At 51.5% G+C, this 17,694-nt stretch overlaps 1 protein-coding gene across 6 annotated transcripts in view; it reads left to right on the top strand.

The window, feature by feature from the left end:
- LOC115638725 (excitatory amino acid transporter 1-like) overlaps nt 1–17,694 on the top strand; it is a 117,074-nt gene that overhangs the window by 29,268 nt on the left and 70,112 nt on the right. For 5 of the 6 annotated variants that reach the window (XM_030540671.1, XM_030540672.1, XM_030540667.1 and 2 more), the window contains exon 2: nt 2,727–2,898. The gene's annotated coding sequence lies outside the window, so the exon portion shown is untranslated. Of the gene's footprint in view, nt 1–2,556; nt 2,609–2,726; nt 2,899–17,694 lie in introns of those variants that run through there. The other variant, XM_030540670.1, reaches the window with a different exon arrangement.

Here is a 17,694-nt window from a genome sequence, read left to right as displayed (position 1 = left end):
AGAATTGCTCCCACCCATAGGAGCAGATTGGTTGTGGTGCTGCCTGCCACTCCCATGTGCCTGATTCAGGTGATGTTGGCAGCTCTGGGAGCTCGAGAGCCAGCAGCAGGTTTATTTTCATTGTGTGAGACCAGATGCCTCTGTTGGGAGGCAATGTGAAGTGTAATTTGGGCGGCATGTCTGGAGCAGGGAGCTGTGTCCGTGGCACAGGGAGAGAGGAAGAAGGATGACAGAATGAGTCCGTCAGTACCTCCACTTCAAGATCGCAGAGAGATCAAAGGAGCTTTGTCAGTGAGACTCAAGCCTCTGAGCGGGCAGTGCTGGACAATTGCTCAGGCTTTCTGGAGGCATCCCAGGAGGTGTCTCTGAGGGGCTCTCCTCCTGCTCAGTGTTTACACAAAGCTGCAGGGGGGCTGGGTGGTGTCTGCTGCTGCAGTGTTGCTGGTCAGCTCAGCTTTCTCCTTCCCACTGAAGACAGATTAGAGTCTTAGTAACTCGGGGAGATCACTTGGACCTGGCGCGGTCTCAGCTTGTGTGAGGCTGAGTTGGTGCTTGCTGGCAGGCAAATGGTGGGAGGCTAGGCCATGGACACACACACTAAGCTAGTGTTTTATCTCCTCCCAGCCAGACGAGTAAAATCATCCACTGGAGTTCATCTCCCACCTAGGATGTGCTTTTGTAACTACTTAGCTGGTTGTTGAACCCAGAGCATTCAGCACAAGCCCCTGAACTACAGGAGAACTCCACCAGCATTCAGGCTCTTATCTCCACTTGGGCCAGCTTCTAGGGGGACATGTGATCACATGCACTCCTGCAGCACACTGCAGACATGAAGCCCTGAAACTGGTGTCTAGGAGATACGGCTCTCCCTGTGCCCCTTCGCAGGAGCTGTGATTGGCTGGGAAGTGCTTTCTTTTGTTCCCTAAACTGTATGGTTGAGGTAGTGCTTTTATCTCAGTGTTTAGAGTACCCAGCTGCCATGGGAAAGGGAGCTCTAGGAATCTCTGTTTAAGAAAGCAGTGATGAAAGCCAGCCGGAGCTGTGCCCATTTCCCTAAAGGCAGAGTTTGGCCCACAGCTAAAATGTATTGATAATATATTTCCTTTGCACAAAAATGAATGGCATCTGGCTAGTGACACAGCTGATACAACCGCATCTGCTCTAACCCCTCAGACAGAGACCAACACCTACAAAATCTCCACCAAGCATTCTCAAAACTACAATACCCACACGAGGAAATAAGGAAACCGATCAGCAGAGCCAGACGTGTACCCAGAAGCCGCCTACTGCAAGACAAACCCAAGAAAGAAACCAACAGGACTCCACTGGCCATCACATACAGCTAAAACCTCTCCAACGCATCATCAGGGATCTACAACCCATCCTAGACAATGATCCCACACTTTCACAGGCCTTGGGTGGCAGGCCAGTCCTCACCCACAGGCAACCTGCCAACCTGAAACATATTCTCACCAGTAACTGCACACCGCACCATAGTAACTCTAGCCCAGGAACCAATCCATGCAACAAACCTCGATGCCAACTCTGCCCACGTATCTACACCAGCAACACCATCACAGGACCTAACCAGATCAGCCACACCATCACCGGTTCATTCACCTGCACGTCCACCAATGTAATATACGCCATCATATGCCAACAATGCCCCTCTGCTATGTACATCGGCCAAACTGGACAGTCGCTACGGAAAAGGATAAACGGACACAAATCAGATATTAGGAATGGCAATATACAAAAACTTGTAGGAGAACACTTCAGCCTCCCTGGCCACACTATAGCAGACCTTAAGGTGGCCATCCTGCAGCAAAAAAACTTCAGGACCAGACTTCAAAGAGAAACTGCTGAGCTTCAGTTCATCTGCAAATTTGACGCCATCAGCTCAGGATTAAACAAAGACCGTGAATGGCTTGCCAATTACAGAACCAGTTTCTCCTCCCTTGGTTTTCACACCTCAACTGCTAGAACAGGGCCTCATCCTCGCTGATTGAACTACCTCATTATCTCTAGCTTGCCTGCATATATATACCTGCCCCTGGAAATTTCCACTACATGCATCTGACGAAGTGGGTATTCACCCATGAAAGCTCATGCTCCAAAACATCTGTTAGTCTATAAGGTGCCACAGGATTCTTTGCTGCTTTTACAGATCCAGACTAACATGGCTACCCCTCTGATACTTGACATCTGATACACACACTTCTGTAGATCCTATATGTTAGGACAAGTGCAGAAAATGCATATTTACAGTCTTTGGGCTAAGCTGTGCAGGTGGATCTGGCCTTTGGAGGTCCTGTTTGCATAGATCAGGCTGATGAGAAAAGAAAATCTGGGATCCTGTTCTGGTAACTTGCCAACTTTTGGATTCGATTTCTGAATGCCAGGCAGCCTACTAGAAAGCAGCAGAATGAAGAAATGGGGTGGTGGGATGGAAGCTGGTGCCTCCTGGGAATGCCTTGCACTGTTCTTGCCCCGCTACCTTCACTGTCACTAACTCTTTTCTGCAGTTTGTGTGTGGAGGCAGAGGAATTCACTCCAGCATTGGCAGTGTTAATTGCAGTGTGGAATCCATGCAGCATCTTGGTGACAGGTGCCATGAGTCCCCAGCTCCCTCACAATCAGTTCATATCCGTGCAGTCTCCTCCTCCCTGTTATCCCCCCCTCCCCATGTATCTTAGGAATAATACAGTCATTCTTTCTGCTTTCAGAGGAGGCTGCTGAGAGTTCTGTGCTAGCGCTGGACCTTCCAAAGAAGAACATTTTGCCTTCTTCCTTTGTGCTGGAGGAAGAAGAAAAGAATAAATGGACTTGCAATAACTCCCAAGAGCACAGGCACGTTTTCAGACCAGAGTCCTGCTGCCCTTCTGATACCTGCTTCAGGTGAGTTGTTTTGCCCGTGAAAGCTGTGATTTTCCCCATGTGCCAGGGGAAAGCTGCAGGGGCCTGGCAGATACCGTGGGGATGTGGGGATGCAGTAATAGCAGGCGAGGGTTTTTCCAGGTGTGTGTGTGTGAGGGAATTTCACTCTGTGTGCTTTGTAGAGGGGGGCTAACCTGAAGGGAGTGCCTGGGAAAGCACTCTGCCCTGGCTCTGTGGAGGACTTATGTTACTGGGTTGTATTTTGTGGGACTAGAGACTGGGGTGAAGCAGATTCCATTAGGGGGTGTCAGTCTGAGGTGGGAGATTATTTTCTTTGTAGATGCCTGCCTTCAGGCAACTGGACTCAGACCCTGGATCAGAGCGGACCAATGTTCAGTCATTACAAAGTGGTCTGGATTGGAACTTAGCTCCATGATCCATTCAGTTCCCTGTGGGTTCTCTTCCCAGCTCTGCCACTGCCTGACTGAGTGACCCTCTCTGTGCCCCAGCTCCCCTGCTTATGGGGTAACCATTGCTGCCCATGCCATAAGTGTTGTGGGAGGCCTAGGTGGGGATGGCTGCACAGAACTCTCTTAGAGGCAATCAGAAGAGGCGATTTTGTTTGGTGTGGAGAAGAAAATGCAAACAAAGGAAAGGAGGCATTTCCTAGACCTTCACAGACAGGACACCCCTGCTGAGTAGGTTCATGCCCAGCTCAGAGGCAGCTGAGCTCCCCCATCATTGTACTTCAGAAAGGGGCTGCTCCAAATATCACACAGCAGAGGCAGTGCTCTTCCCTGTGAGCCTCAAACCTGGCCCCACGGAGCCCCTCAGGGCAAGAGTGGGTGGGCAGTGGCTCAGGCACAGTGCAGCAGAACCCCTCAGTCTCTGTCCTGAGACTCCCAAGAAGGGCTGAGTTAGTGCCAAACTGCAGGAATCATTTGCTGCTCACACCAGTTCCCAAGCAACTTATCAGAGCTCCAAGGGTAACTATCTAGCTAGGCCAGTTGCCTTTGCCCCTTCCTTCCTTCTGCCTTCTCCTTGTGGCACTGGAGACCTCTCCTCCCTTCTGCCCCCTGCCTCCCAGTGCTGGAGACCTCTCCTCCCTTCTGTCCTCTGCCCCTGACGCTGGAGACCTCCCCTCCCTTCTGCCCCCTGTCTCGCAGTGCTGGAGACCTCTCCTCCCTTCTGTCCTCTGCCCCTAGCGCTGGAGACCTCTCCTCCCTTCTGTCCTCTGCCCCTGGCACTGGAGACCTCCCCTCCCTTCTGCCCCCTGCCTCCCAGTGCTGGAGACCTGTCCTCCCTTCTGTCCTCTGCCCCTGGCACTGGAGACCTCCCCTCCCTTCTGCCCCCTGCCTCCCAGTGCTGGAGACCTCTCCTCCCTTCTGTCCTCTGCCCCTGGCACTGGAGACCTCCCCTCCCTTCTGCCCCCTGCCTCCCAGTGCTGGACACCTCTCCTCCCTTCTGTCCTCTGCCCCTGGCGCTGGAGACCTCCCCTCCCTTCTGTCCCCTGCCTCGCAGTGCTGGAGACCTCTCCGCCCTTCTGTCCTCTGCCCCTAGCGCTGGAGACCTCTCCTCCCTTCTGTCCTCTGCCCCTGGCACTGGAGACCTCCCCTGCCTTCTGCCCCCTGCCTCCCAGTGCTGGAGACCTCTCCTCCCTTCTGTCCTCTGCCCCTGGCGTTGGAGACCTCTCCTCCCTTCTGCCCCCTGCCTCCCAGTGCTGGAGACCTCTCCTCCCTTCTGTCCTCTGCCCCTGGGGCTGGAGACCTCTCCTCCCTTCTGCCCCCGGCCTCCCGGTGCTGGAGACCTCTCCTCTCTTCTGTCCTCTGCCCCTGGCACTGGAGACCTCTCCTCCCTTCTGTCCTCTGCCCCTGGCACTGGAGACCTCTCTTCCCTTCTGTCCTCTGCCCCTGGCACTGGAGACCTCTCCTCCCTTCTGTCCTCTGCCCCTGGCGCTGGAGACCTCCCCTGCCTTCTGCCCCCTGCCTCCCAGTGCTGGAGATCTCTCCTCCCTTCTGTCCTCTGCCCCTGGCGCTGGAGACCTCTCCTCCTTTCTTCCCCCTGCCTCTCGGCGCTGGAGACCTCTCCTCTCTTCTGCCCCCAGCCTCCCGGTGCTGGAGACCTCTCCTCTCTTCTGTCCTCTGCCCCTGGCACTGGAGATCTCTCCTCCCTTCTGTCCTCTGCCCCTGGCGCTGGAGACCTCTCCTCCCTTCTGTCTTCTGCCCCTGGCACTGGAGACCTCCCCTCCCTTCTGCCTCCTACCTCCCAGTGCTGGAGACCTCTCCTCCTTTCTGTCCTCTGCCCCTGGCACTGGAGACCTCTCCTCCTTTCTGCCCCCGGCCTCCCGGTGCTGGAGACCTCTCCTCCCTTCTGTCCTCTGCCCCTGGCACTGGAGACCTCTCCTCCCTTCTGTCCTCTGCCCCTGGCACTGGAGAACTCCTCTTCCTTCTGCCCCTGGCGCTGGAGAACTCTCTTCTATTCTGCCTTGTGCCCTCGGTTCTGGAGATCTCCCATGTCCCCAGAGGAGTTAAATTCCCTCCCCAGGGAAGCAGCCAAAACACATTCTCTCTGTAACCCCCTGCTCCATGCTGGGGAGTATCTCCCTTTCCCTTGTCAGTCATTATCTGCCTAATGTATGCTAACCCCACTAGTCTCCTGGGGTCCTGTGCTCCCCCTCCTTTAGGGTGCCTCATTGCTGCTGCTTGGGAGGGGTTTCATGGCTGCCCCCACAGAATATGCAGGTTTTGTGTGGAACACAATAGCAACGTTTTCTGGAGATGAGAGAAGTGGTCTCAAATGTGCTGATTATTCCCAAGGTCTCTGGCTACTTCCTAGCTCCAAGGAAAGCTGAGGCAGAGGGAGCGGAGAGGAGAGGAGTCTGGGAAGGGCTGTGTGTCGCTGAGGTGGGCTCAGTGGACTCACTTGGCTCTGGGACCTGTTCCGAGGGCTGAGCTCTTTGGTGGCAAATGAGGCAGGGTGGTGCAGAGGGGAGTTCCTTCCAGCAGGCATGAGAGCACAGGTTTCCCTGCTAGAGCTACACACGTTAGATTAAAGGATTGCTGCTTCAGGATGCTGAGCTGTTTCTTTCATTGAATCCAACCTGCTCTGAATATCTTGAATGAGCTTTTGCAATGGGTATTTCAAATTGGACTGGCTTTGGCAAGTCTTGGGAAGAGGCTGGGTGGTCTGCTAATTCGAGTAATGCCCTGTCTATGCTCAGGATTCTTCCCCTGTTGCTCTAGTTCAGGTGCATCCCTATTGGTGTGAGTAATAATGGGAGGATGAGGGTACATTAGCCACCAGGCTTTTAACCATTGTATAGACCTGCTCAAAGCAATGAGAGGTGATCTGCTTTGCCCTAGTGCTCCCACCCCAGTGCTCAAGCATTGGTGGGAGAATTTGACAAAGTCTGGAGTGCCCATGCTGCCCAAAGCACTGGAAGGCCAGGATTCCTGGGTTCTGATTCTGGCATTACTGTCGACTCCCTGGCTGACCTTGCTCGAGACACTTCCTCTCTTGATGCCTCCTTTTCCCCCTGTACAATGGAAATAGTGATACTCACCAGCCCTTGGAAAGTGCTTTGAGATGTAAATGCAAAGTGTTGTCAACCAGCTCTGTATCATAATCATTCATGGTTTCATTATAATGAGTGCAACAAGCCCTTCTCTCTTATTCCAGGGTGTCGGTGAGGGGAAAGTCTCTGGGCTTTTCTCTGGCATATGATATGCCAAAAGATGCAATACAAGCTCTTAGTTCAATATGTAACACGTAGGGCAAAGCACTCAGCAATCCACTCTTGAATTGTGTCCCTGCCTGGCAAGAATGATCAACTGGGCCAGTTGTGTGCCTGTCCTCTGCTTCCATTTGGACAAGGCCATGGACAGGGATTTATTGGCTGAGGCTCCAAAGGTTTTTATTGATTGATTGAATTGCTGCCTCCTTTTGCTTATGTTGCTTGGTAGCTGATCCCCTCTCTGCCTGGGACCTCTTTGTCCTTGTGCCACAGCCTTGCTTGGGGCTTGGCACATAAAGTATTGCTGCTGTGTTTGGTATTGGTGATTGTGCAACACAAAGCCTCCTCCAGCAAGTACCCCACTGGTGAGTTACACACATGGAGAAATGGAGTGTGGCATTCACTGAGTCACCCCTATGAGCTCATCACAGGGAGAAACTGATCCCTCACATTCAAATTTCATCTCTCACAGAGCCTTAAAAGGGGGAAAAGCCCCCCGGGATTGTGATGCTCTCCTAAGGGCACCCAGAACCGTAAGCTACTGTATTACCTCTCTGCATCAGCAAGAGAGCTTTGCCAGAGCTTACAGTATGTGTCCGCTCCCTGTCACACCCATCTGTCTGCATCACCAGCAAACTCCTTCCCTTGCAAGTAACATTCAGTGCCATAGGACGTCTCTGTGCAGTGTCCAGTCCCTCTCCCTGGACACTCACAGGAAATACCAAGTAGACTCATAGACTTTAAGGGTCAGAATATGATCATCTAGTCCGACCCCCTGCACAAAGCAGGCCACAGAACCCTACCCATCCACTTCTGTAACAAACCCCTAACCTATGTCTGAGTTATTGAAGTCTTCAAATTGTGGTTTGAAGACCTCAAGCTGCAGAGAATCCACCAGCAAGTGACCCATGCCCCATGCTGCAGAGGAAGGCGAAAAACCTCCAGGGCCTCTGCCAATCTGCCCCGGAGGAAAATTCCTTCCCGACCCCAAATATGGCGATCAGCTAAACCCTGAGCATGTGGGCAAGACTCACCAGCCAGCACTCAGGAAAGAATTCTCTGCAGTAACTCAGATCCCATCCCATCCAACATCCAATCACCAACCACTGGGCATACTTATCTGCCGATAATCAAAGATCAGTTGCCAAAATTAAGCTCTCCCATCATACCATCCCTTCCATAAACTTATCAAGCTTAGTCTTAAAGCCAGATATGTCTTTTGCCCCCACTACTCCCCTTGGAAGGCTGTTCCAGAACTTCACTCCTCTAACGGTTAGAAACCTTCATCTAATTTCAAGTCTAAAATTCCTAGTGTCCAGTTTAAGTAGCGCTGCCTCCAAAGGGACAGTGTGCACTCCAGCCTGTTAGCTTAGCTGAGGACGCACACCTCACTTTGATGTAAAGCACTGAGATGGTTTAGAGTCAAAGTAAGAATACGTTTATTAAAAAAGAGCATGGATTTAAGTAACACTAAGATAGAGTAATAGAGAGAAAAATGAATACAGATAAAACAGAAGTACAAACGCTTTGTAGAGTCTAAAATTTAAGATTACAATCCCGGTCGCAGACAGTTTCTTGCCTGTAGTCTGTTCTCAGCGTCTTCAGCCCACATGGTGAAGGATCTGCCTTTCACAGATTCCAAGAGCGCTGGCCTCTTTTGTCCCTTGGGTGATGGATGACTAAGGGGTTCTCTCCCCTTCTTTTTATAGTTCAGTAAACTTTTCAAATAGATTCTTTTGAAGTGTATCCTCAGATAAGGATATTTTCCCCTGCTGCTTGTGCTCCAAGAAGCTGATGCCATGCTGTTGTCTTCACCCTCTGGACAATCTGCTTTTTCAATTGCTTTAGTCGCTTTGTTTACCATAGGTGTAAATTTACTTTCATTCTCCTTGGTAACACCTTGCTTAATTTATAACAGAGACAGAGGCAAACAACAAAAGAATATTCCTTCGTCTAGGACAGACTTGTTCATCAGTTCTACTTGGATTCTGCTTGGTCTAAACACATTTCAGTAACTTATTTTCCTCATACATAAATAATTCTTTATACACAACCTGTACATATATTATGCAATGATATTCATAAACAGCATGTTCCCAGTTTTTATATAATACCTTGCAAGATACTATTTGGGTAAATATTATGACAGCAATGTGTTACGTGTAATGAGTTTGTCAGGCCTGGCAACAGTTATATTACAGGCAGTGAACCCTTTGTCAGAGGGCAGTTGTGTTGGTTGGTCTAGGATTTTGCTCACCCGTGAGCAACCTCTCTTTTTAAGGTGACGTAGCTTGGGCCACTGGGGATTTTCTTTGCTGGCTGCCCCATTGCCACTAGGACAGCTGTGGAGTAATCAGGCTGAGGCACTTTCTCTTCTGTCCCAGGACAACAGATGTGTGCACATAGCAACTGTTTTTTTTCTCTGCTTGCCCATCACTGCGGTATCTAAGTGCTGCACAAAATTAAAGAGCAGGAGAGAAAAGGAGCATGGACCACAACACAGCCATGTGTCATTGTATTTGTGCACCTGAACCTACCACCCTGCTAACTGTGTGTGTATCAGAGCATGCTGGGAAAATCTGGACAGCTGTCCCATAGTGCCTCTGCAAGGTGACTGCAGACCATGCATACAAGCTGGGAACACGAATTCTCACAAAGTTTGGCTTGAAAGTTGGGCCAAGGTTTGAGGGCTGGGGAAGGGTAGGGCAACCATATTTCCCTATGCTGAATACGGGACACCTGGTAAAATTACTTGTATTCAAAGAAGTTCAATGCAATCAATCATACAAATGTTCAAATTAACATCAAGTTCACTGAGCCCCTGTTAAAAAGAAATACTTTTTATTTACCTTTGTATCTTTAAGACTTTAGCGTTCACAGGGGGAGGGGTAACAGCCTCCCTGACCCCACACAGGGGGTGGGATCACACACACACACACACACACACACACACACACACACACACACACACACACACACACACACACACACACACACACATTCCCGTACACCTCTCTCACCTGAGGGGGTGATGACTGACCTGATTTTTCCTGCTTTCCACCCTGCATGCCTGGTTGGGACAGACCTGCCTCTCCTGATACCTGGCACCGCGTCTTCTTGAGGCAACACAGAGGGGGCATGCAGGGTCACATGCTCCCCTCCCCAGATTTCTGCCAGGGTTCACACCAGGATGTGGCCAGCAGCAGCCTTTCGGTACTTTGGGGGAGGGAGGGGATGGGAGCTGCTTCCAGCTGCAGGGGAGTAGGGGAGAGGGAAGGGATGAGTTGGCCTGTGTCTTTGCAGAGCTCATTTCTTCCCCACCCTCACCCCACCGCTCCTGTGTGGCTGGAAGCAGCTTGTCCCTTCCTGCCCGCACAGTGTCAAAAGGTTGTTAACACCTCCAGGCTGCCATTAGCCACCCACATAACCAGCTGTCTCCAGCTACAGTGCAGGCAGGAAGGGGTCAAGCCCTAAGGATGCATTGTGCACCAGGGCCCAGGGAACCTGACTGCAGGGGCTTCAGCAAACCTGGCCAGAGAGGTGGCTCAGCAAGGGAGGGTGCCTAGGGCCCAGAGCAGCCCCATGCTCCCTGGAGCAGGACCTGGGGGGGGTGTGTGTTTTGAGGGGGGAAGAGGATGCTAAGCCCCTGCCCTGTTCGGAGCATGAACAGGCTGGAAATTGCTCCCCCCCATCCTCTGCCACTCTGGAGCTTAGCTGAGAGGCAGAGAAGTTTCCCCAAGTCAGTGCTGTGCGGGGCTTTGGCACGTGCAGGGCTTGGCTCTTCCTGGCCAGCACCTCAAGCTGGAGGGTCTTGGGCTTTCCAAGAGGCCCAGCCAGAGACAGTGGGGGAAAGAAGGAGCCTGCTGGCCAGGCTATTGGTGAGCTGAGTGCTCCGACCAGGGGCTGGTTCTCTGCACAGCATTGCAGTGGAATTCGCCCCACCGGTGGGGATATGGAAGAGCAGCATGGCTGGGGAGGGCGAAGGGACAAAGCAGGGAGAGGACAGTGAGAGGGGAAGCATGTAAAGGGCTGATGGGTGGGCAGCAGGGGTGACACGTGAACAGCAGAGGCGACACATAACCAGCCAACACCTGGGGCCTGCCTGCACTCACCAACCACCACAGCTCGCAGCCAGTGCCAGCTGGAAATGGAATGGGGGGCGTGCTGGCCAAGAGCCAGCATGCAGCGGAGGCTGCACTGACAGACCAGCAGTGGGAGCGGCTCGCCCTACGTGCTGCCTCTTCGCCCTGCCACCAGCTTTGTATACCCACCCTCATCGTTGGCCACCGGACCCCCCCACTCACTGCTGGTGGCAGGGCGGCTGAGAAGCAGGGATCCAGCCAGCAGCAGGACCTGCCAGTACTGATGGGGTGGAGACAGAAAATATGGGACAATTTGCCCTTTTTTAAGAAAAAGTCAGGATATCTGCAGGAGGCCTTAATACAGGACTGTCCCTTTAAAAACAGGACATCTGATCACCTAGGGAAGGGGCATCATCTTTTAGCCAAACTGTTTCATGTATCAATCTAAACTCTGCTTCTTTCTCACCTTCTCCACCAATCCCCCTCTCTTGGCGGACTGGTCTCCATGATCATCTTCCCCAGGCAGGGAGGAGGAATCCTCACTGCACATTTATAGCTAGAAGCTGGACAGTGAGTGTGGATTTGGGCAGCAGTGCACAAAACAGATTGCACAGGTTTGGCTAAAATCTCTCTTCTTCCAGCCATGCTGAGCTCTGCTCAGAATCCATCTTTCTTTCTCTGTATCATGACAGTGCAGAGAGTCCCCAGCGAAGATCACGGTTCCGCTGTGCTGAGCATGGTACCAACACAGGGGAAGAGACAGTCCTCGCCCTGAAGAGACAGCTAAAGGAAGCTTTGATAATCCCATTTTACAGATCAGAGACTAAGGCACAGGGGATTATCATTATGGCTAGTGATTTGCCCAAGGTAGTGCAGGAAGCCTAGCAGAGCTGCAAATTGAATCCAGTTCTCCTAACTTGTATCCAGTGCCTTATCCTCAAAAGCACCCTTGCTTCTCCAGCAGTGACCCTCCCACCTTGCACTGCGTCAGCAATACCTGATTTGCTCTGCCAAGGCATTTTAAAACGGAATGTCAAGTTCTGAGTTTGGATTGTGCAAACCCTGCTGACCATCTCTCTCAAGGAGCAGAGTGCACAGGGTCCCCAACAACTCTGCACTCCAGCCAGTGGAGAAACTTGTTTGGTCCTTTTTTAAAGAATCAGGTCCCTGTAAACTCACCTATGAAAATCCGGTTCCTGAGGTTAACACCAACTGCCCCAAAAGCTGAAGGATCTTACACGGGGCTGCCCAGAGAGATTTTGTTTTTTTATCTTTTACCATAGAACTCATAGAATGCACAAGTGTAGGCACTGTAGGCTTCACTCCGAGATGTCTTTAGTCAGTCATGTGTTACAGCTGGAGTCATTTTGAGATGATGGGAAATAGGCCAGCTCAGTGAAACGAAACCCCAGTTTGTGAAATGGGTTACATAACAGGCCTGGTCCCTTGCATCATCTCTAAAGCACTTGGCCCTTCAGACCTTTCCAGGCCTGTGAATGTGTTCATGCCTCTCATGGTATTTATAGTGTTATCCTTGCATCGTGGCTCAGCTCCCACCCCTGATCTGTGGGAGACCCAGGCCACTCCAAAGCCTGCTCATTGCAACCAGAATTTTGGGTGAGAGAGGAATTGCTGGACCCTCACGTAACAGCAGGTATGTTAGAGTCTTGCCAGGCATTTCAGTGTTTGCAAATGGACTTATTTCTGAGTCTTCACTGACTTCTCAGGGAATTTCTTGTGCTAGGGAGCCCTGGGCTGTGTAGCTCCAGAACAGGTTCCTCTCCAGTGGGGTTGGCAGAACCTGGCACCATCTGAGGAGGTGTGAAACTTCGGAGATTTCCTTGCTGTGCAGACACTTGGAATTTGTGCCTCAAAGTCATTATCGTTGTTTTTTTCCCAAAAAGATCTACTCTCTGAATGAGCCTGGGGAAGTTTTCGGGCTTGTGTTACATGTGGGCTAGGGAGAGTTCCAGTTGTTTCTGAGTTTGGCAATTAATATGGATTGAAAAACTTTTAAAAAATAACAATGTTTAACTATTTTTATTTGTACAGTGGCTGGAAATTAAGGAGGTTGGGTTGGGTTTAGGGCAGTGCTGACAGCAGGACTGCAGGGGGTTCCCAGCACTAAGAGCAGCGCTGCAGGGGGCTCCCTGATAGGGCAGGGGCCCAAGACACTTGGGCGCAAGGTGCAGAGGAGACTGCAGAGCAGAGCCCCCAGATGGGCTTGTTCACAGGGGAAGCCATCCTGCTGCTGAACAGCTCCTGCTTGGGGATGGCTTCCACACCTCTGACTGGTAAGTGAACAGGGTCATGACCAGCGGAGCTGCAAAGGGCTGTGTGCCTGGCCACGGGGCCAGTGACACTGGATCCCTGCAGTCGCAAGGGTGTAGGGAAGGCTGTAGTCCTGGCAGGACAGAGCAGAGACCCTGCAGCTGTGGGCATGAGGAGGAGTCGTCCCTGCGGTGGGGGAGGCCGCTTGCTGCTGAATGGCTGCTGCCTGAGACAGAGCCATTCAGCAGTGTGGGAGCTCTTCCTTCTCCTCCCAGTCCTGGCCCGGAGTCTCTGCTCTGCTGGGCCAGGACTGCAGCCGTCTCTGGACCATGGAGCTGCAGGGATCAGGTGTCACTGGCCCTGCAGCAGCAAAGGGAGCCCTCTGCATCCCCAGAGGTCAGAGCGAGGGAGCGGGTCTGTGACAATGGGGCTGCAGCTGTGGTGCCGGGGACATGGGATCCCTGCAGACCCAAGGTGTGGGGGGAGGCTGCACTCCTGTTGACTGTTACTGAGCAATATATTTTTTGTCGATTTCAGTGTGTCAGCAGAAATAGATGTTTACTGACATCTGTCAATTAAAATCCAATCCTGCCAAGCCTGCTTATGCAGGGGTGCAGGCTAGATGATCACAGTGGTCCCTTTTGGTCTTGGAAACTAGGAATCTATTCTGCTTCCCGGACCAACAGCAATAAACCAAAACCAAGCAATGCTTAGAACTCATGCTCCAAACTGAGAACTTGCATTCTGGTGGCCTCCCTCCTGGTTTTGCTTACACAAATGGGTCTTTCAGTTCCAAAATCACTGAGTCTGGGAGTACTGCTATTATGTGGGAGGAGATTATCAGGAATAGCAGAGCCTAGTTTAGTATGCGTAGACAGGGGAGAGCATGTGCATTTTACCTACCCTCTGGGGATAGAAGCTCTCACAACTATTTAATTGCATTTTTAAGGGGTATGACTGCAGCCCACCTCTCAAGTGAACCAGCTTTTGCAAGAGGTTCCACATTTTAACAGAATCCAGTTCTGTTCCACAGGCTGCAAGGAGAGGCTGCTCCCTCAAATACTCTGTAGACTAAGGAAAGTGCAGAGCTGGGAATCAGGAGGCTGTGTGTTCAGGCCTCACCTCTACTGACTGCTCTTTGTGTTTCCACGCTCTTCCTCGCCCTTATTATTGACCAGAATCTCATACCCTGGAGTAGAGTCCTCAAAGGGCTACGTGGCCTAGTGCTTAGTGCACCCAGTTTTTTTTCTTCCAGATGAAAGGAGGCAGAAACGTCTGGCTCCTGCCCCTAGGCTGCGGGAACCATAGCCTCCGTCTGTTTTGGGGCCTTGGTCTCAACCAGCTGTGGTGAGGGGACCTGCAGCCTCTCTCTCCACCTGATCCCAGGCCAGGTCCTATTGGGGAGCTCTACCAGCAGAGTCCTCTGCAACAAAACTCCTAGTCTGCTACCCTGGGCCACTTCCTACTGTTCTCGCCTTCAGTTTGGGGTGCAGTCCCCTGCAGTCGAAACAATCAGGAACTTCACAGAGTTCAAAACTGAGCCAGGATCTCCAAAGGGTGCTGTGGAAGGCACTGCCAGTTGGCGTCCCCAGCCCTGGGGGTCCATCTCAGGCTCAACTTTCCATCTGGTTTTGTTCTAGGGAAGGGCTTATCTTTCCTCCAGCCCATTTGCCTCCCCTTTAACCTGAGCTTCTGGGGTCTTTAAGCTGCTCCTCCAGCCAGAGTGTACTCTGCAGGCCTAGGAAGGTGGGGATTGGCCCAGTATTGTCCTTGAGCCCTTTTAGGCCCAGTGCAGTATGTACCCCTTCGCTTATCCAACTTATCCTTCCCCACTTTACAAATAGATTCACACAGTTAACTGGACATTGTTACTGAAATGTGCCTGGGAACAGAATCCAGGTCTCCATTAAGACCAGGCTAAGTTTTAGCTACTTGGCTGCTCTGCCTTTCCCATTGGGTATGCCACATGTATGTCTAGTTAGTCTGGCTCTAACCACTGCACTACATTCCGCTCCCAGCCCCCGTGATAGAACCCAGGAGCACCGCTCTCCAGTATTTACTATGTCACCCACTGTCAGAATGTCTTTCAGGTTCCCCTCCAGTGCCTGATCATAAGGCAATAGGCCCGGGAAGCTGTTACCCATGTCACTGAAGTGATAGAGGTTTATGCTGTAATCTGAAAACTCAGGCTTCACTCCGTTCTCATGACTAGGGGGCCTGTATGGTAGAACTGGGTTTTCCAGTTCCTTTTTTTTTAATTGGGTTTAATTCGCACAGTGAGACAAATATTAGTTAGGATCTATCAGTTATGGGGTGACAGGGACAGGTGGGTTTGTAAATGGGATGTTCTCACCTGAAAGGCCCATTTGAGGCCTTTGGTCCAGGTTCTCAGTACTAGTGTTACATGCTGGCAGGTCTGAAGTCCAGCATAGCCAGCAGCCCTCCTGTGACTGTGCAGACAAGCCCAGGAGTTCAGGAAACGCCGTGGACAGTGGAGGTGGTAGCACAAGCCAGGAGCAAGGCAGAACCACAGGGTGTGTCTGTGCCTGGCAACCTCAAAACCTGTGCTGCAGGGGGCACTACAATAATGGAACTACCATTTTTTGAAATTGGTTGGATGCCAAATTCTGGCTCCACCCTCCCCCCAGTAGAGAGGGCTTAGAGCCAGTTAGAGAGAAATATCCTGGTCCTGAAGTCAGGCGTGTGAACATGCTGACTCACCCAAAGTTCCTTGGTCCAGTCACTGAAAGTAATGTAAAAGATTTACCGGTATGGGGGCCTGGCTCCATGTCCCTGGAAGGGGCAGAGCCTCGGGTGGAAGGGACAGGGCTGGGGGTCAGCCTCCCCCAACCAGCCCTTCCACACTGCCCAGCCCGTGTCCCCTGGAGCTCTGGCGGTGATTTAAAGGGCCCAGCCTCTGTTGTGGTAGCAGCAGTGGAGCCAGGCTCTTTTAAATCACTGGGCCCTGGGGCAGCTGCCCCTTTTGCCCCCCTCTCCACCCCATCAGCGGCCTTGGTTGGTGACAAAAGGGTCAGTGATGTTAAAGTGCTGCCATGGCAGCAATTTAATGGCAGTTGTGTATGGGCCGGTACCAGCAGCCACTCCTTACCGGTACGCTGTACTTTCACCTTTGGTTCCAGTGCATTCTTGTGTACTGTGTCTAATCCAGTTTCATGTGAGGCAGGACTCTTCTCACTGCCTTTTTGAATACTATTCAGGATTGTAATAGGCCTCTCCATTCACCCCAAATTTTCCTTAGCTTTCAGTTTCACCAGTCAGCCTCACCTCAGTCCCTGGAAAAATCATGGGGCAGGTCCTTAAGGAATCCATTTTGAAGCACTTGGCGGAGAGGAAGGTGATCAGGAACATTCAACATGGATTCATCAAGGGCAAGTCATGCCTAGCCAACCTAATTCCCTTCTGTGATGAGATAACTGGCTCTGTGGATATGGGGAAAATGGTGGACGTGATATACCTTGACTTTAGCAAAGCTTTTGATGCGGTCTCCCACAGTATTCTTGTCAGCAAGTTAAAGAAGTCTGGATTGGATGAATGGACTATAAGGGGATAGAAAGTTTGCTAGAACGAGTAGTGACCAATGGCTCAATGTCTAGTTGGCAAGCGGCATCAAACAGGACCAGGGTTGGTCTTGGGGCCGGTTTTGTTCAACATCTTCATGAATGAGCTGGATGATGGAATAGATTTCACCCTCAGCAAGTTCATGAATGACACTAAGCTGCGGGGAGAGGTAGATACGCTGGAGGGTAGGGAGAGGGTCCAGAGTGACCTAGACAGATGGGAGGTTTGGGCCAAAAGAAGTCTGATGAGGTTCAACAAAGACAGTGCAGAGTCCTGCACTTAGGAAGGAAGAATCCCATGCACCGCTATAGGCTGGGGACTGACGAGCTAAGCAGCAGTCCTACAGAAAAGGACCTGGGGATTATGGTGGATGAAAAGCTGGATATGACTCAGCAGTGTGCCCTTGTTGCCAAGAAGGCTAACGGCATAGTGGGCTGCATTAGTAGGAGCATTGCCAGCAGATTGAGGGAAGTGATTATTCCCCTCTGTTTGACACTGGTGAGGCTACATCTTTACTGTGCCTAGTTTTGGTCCTCCCCCCGCTACAGAAAGGATGTGGACAAATTGGAGAGAATCCAGCGGAGGGCAATGAAAATGAGCAGGGGGCTGGGGCACATGACTTATGAGGAGAGGCTGAGGGAACTGGGCTTATTTAGTCTGTAGACAAGACGAGTGAGGGGGGATTTGATAGCAGCCTTCAGCTACCTGAAGGGGAGTTCCAAAGAGGATGGAGCTCAGTTGTTCTCAGTGGTGGCAGATGACAGAACAAGGAGCAATGGTCTCAAGTTGCTGTGGGGGAGGTCTAGGTTGGATATTTGGAAAAACTATTTCACTAGGAGGGTGGTGAAGCACTGGAATGGGTTACCTAGGAAGGTGGTGAAATCTCCATTCTTAGAGGTTATCAAGGCCCTGGCTGGGATGATTTAGTTGGGGTTGGTCCTGCTTTGAGCAGGGGATTGGACTAGATACCTCCTGAGGTCTCTTCCAACCCTAATCATCTATGATTCTATGATAACTCTTAACTGTAGTCTGCTAGCATTACCCTAAACCAGCCAGTCTCAAATCTGATCCACTGCCCTTTTTCTGCTGAACCTCAGAATGAAGCATTTGAGGAAGCACATCCTGGGGGGATTGAACATTTAGGAGAGGAGG

The sequence above is a fragment of the Gopherus evgoodei genome, chromosome 22 (assembly GCF_007399415.2).
Source record: "Gopherus evgoodei ecotype Sinaloan lineage chromosome 22, rGopEvg1_v1.p, whole genome shotgun sequence".
NCBI classification, from domain to species: Eukaryota; Metazoa; Chordata; order Testudines; family Testudinidae; genus Gopherus; species Gopherus evgoodei.
The sequence above is the reverse complement of the archived record's forward strand: the minus strand, read 5'-3'. Positions and strand labels throughout refer to the sequence as shown.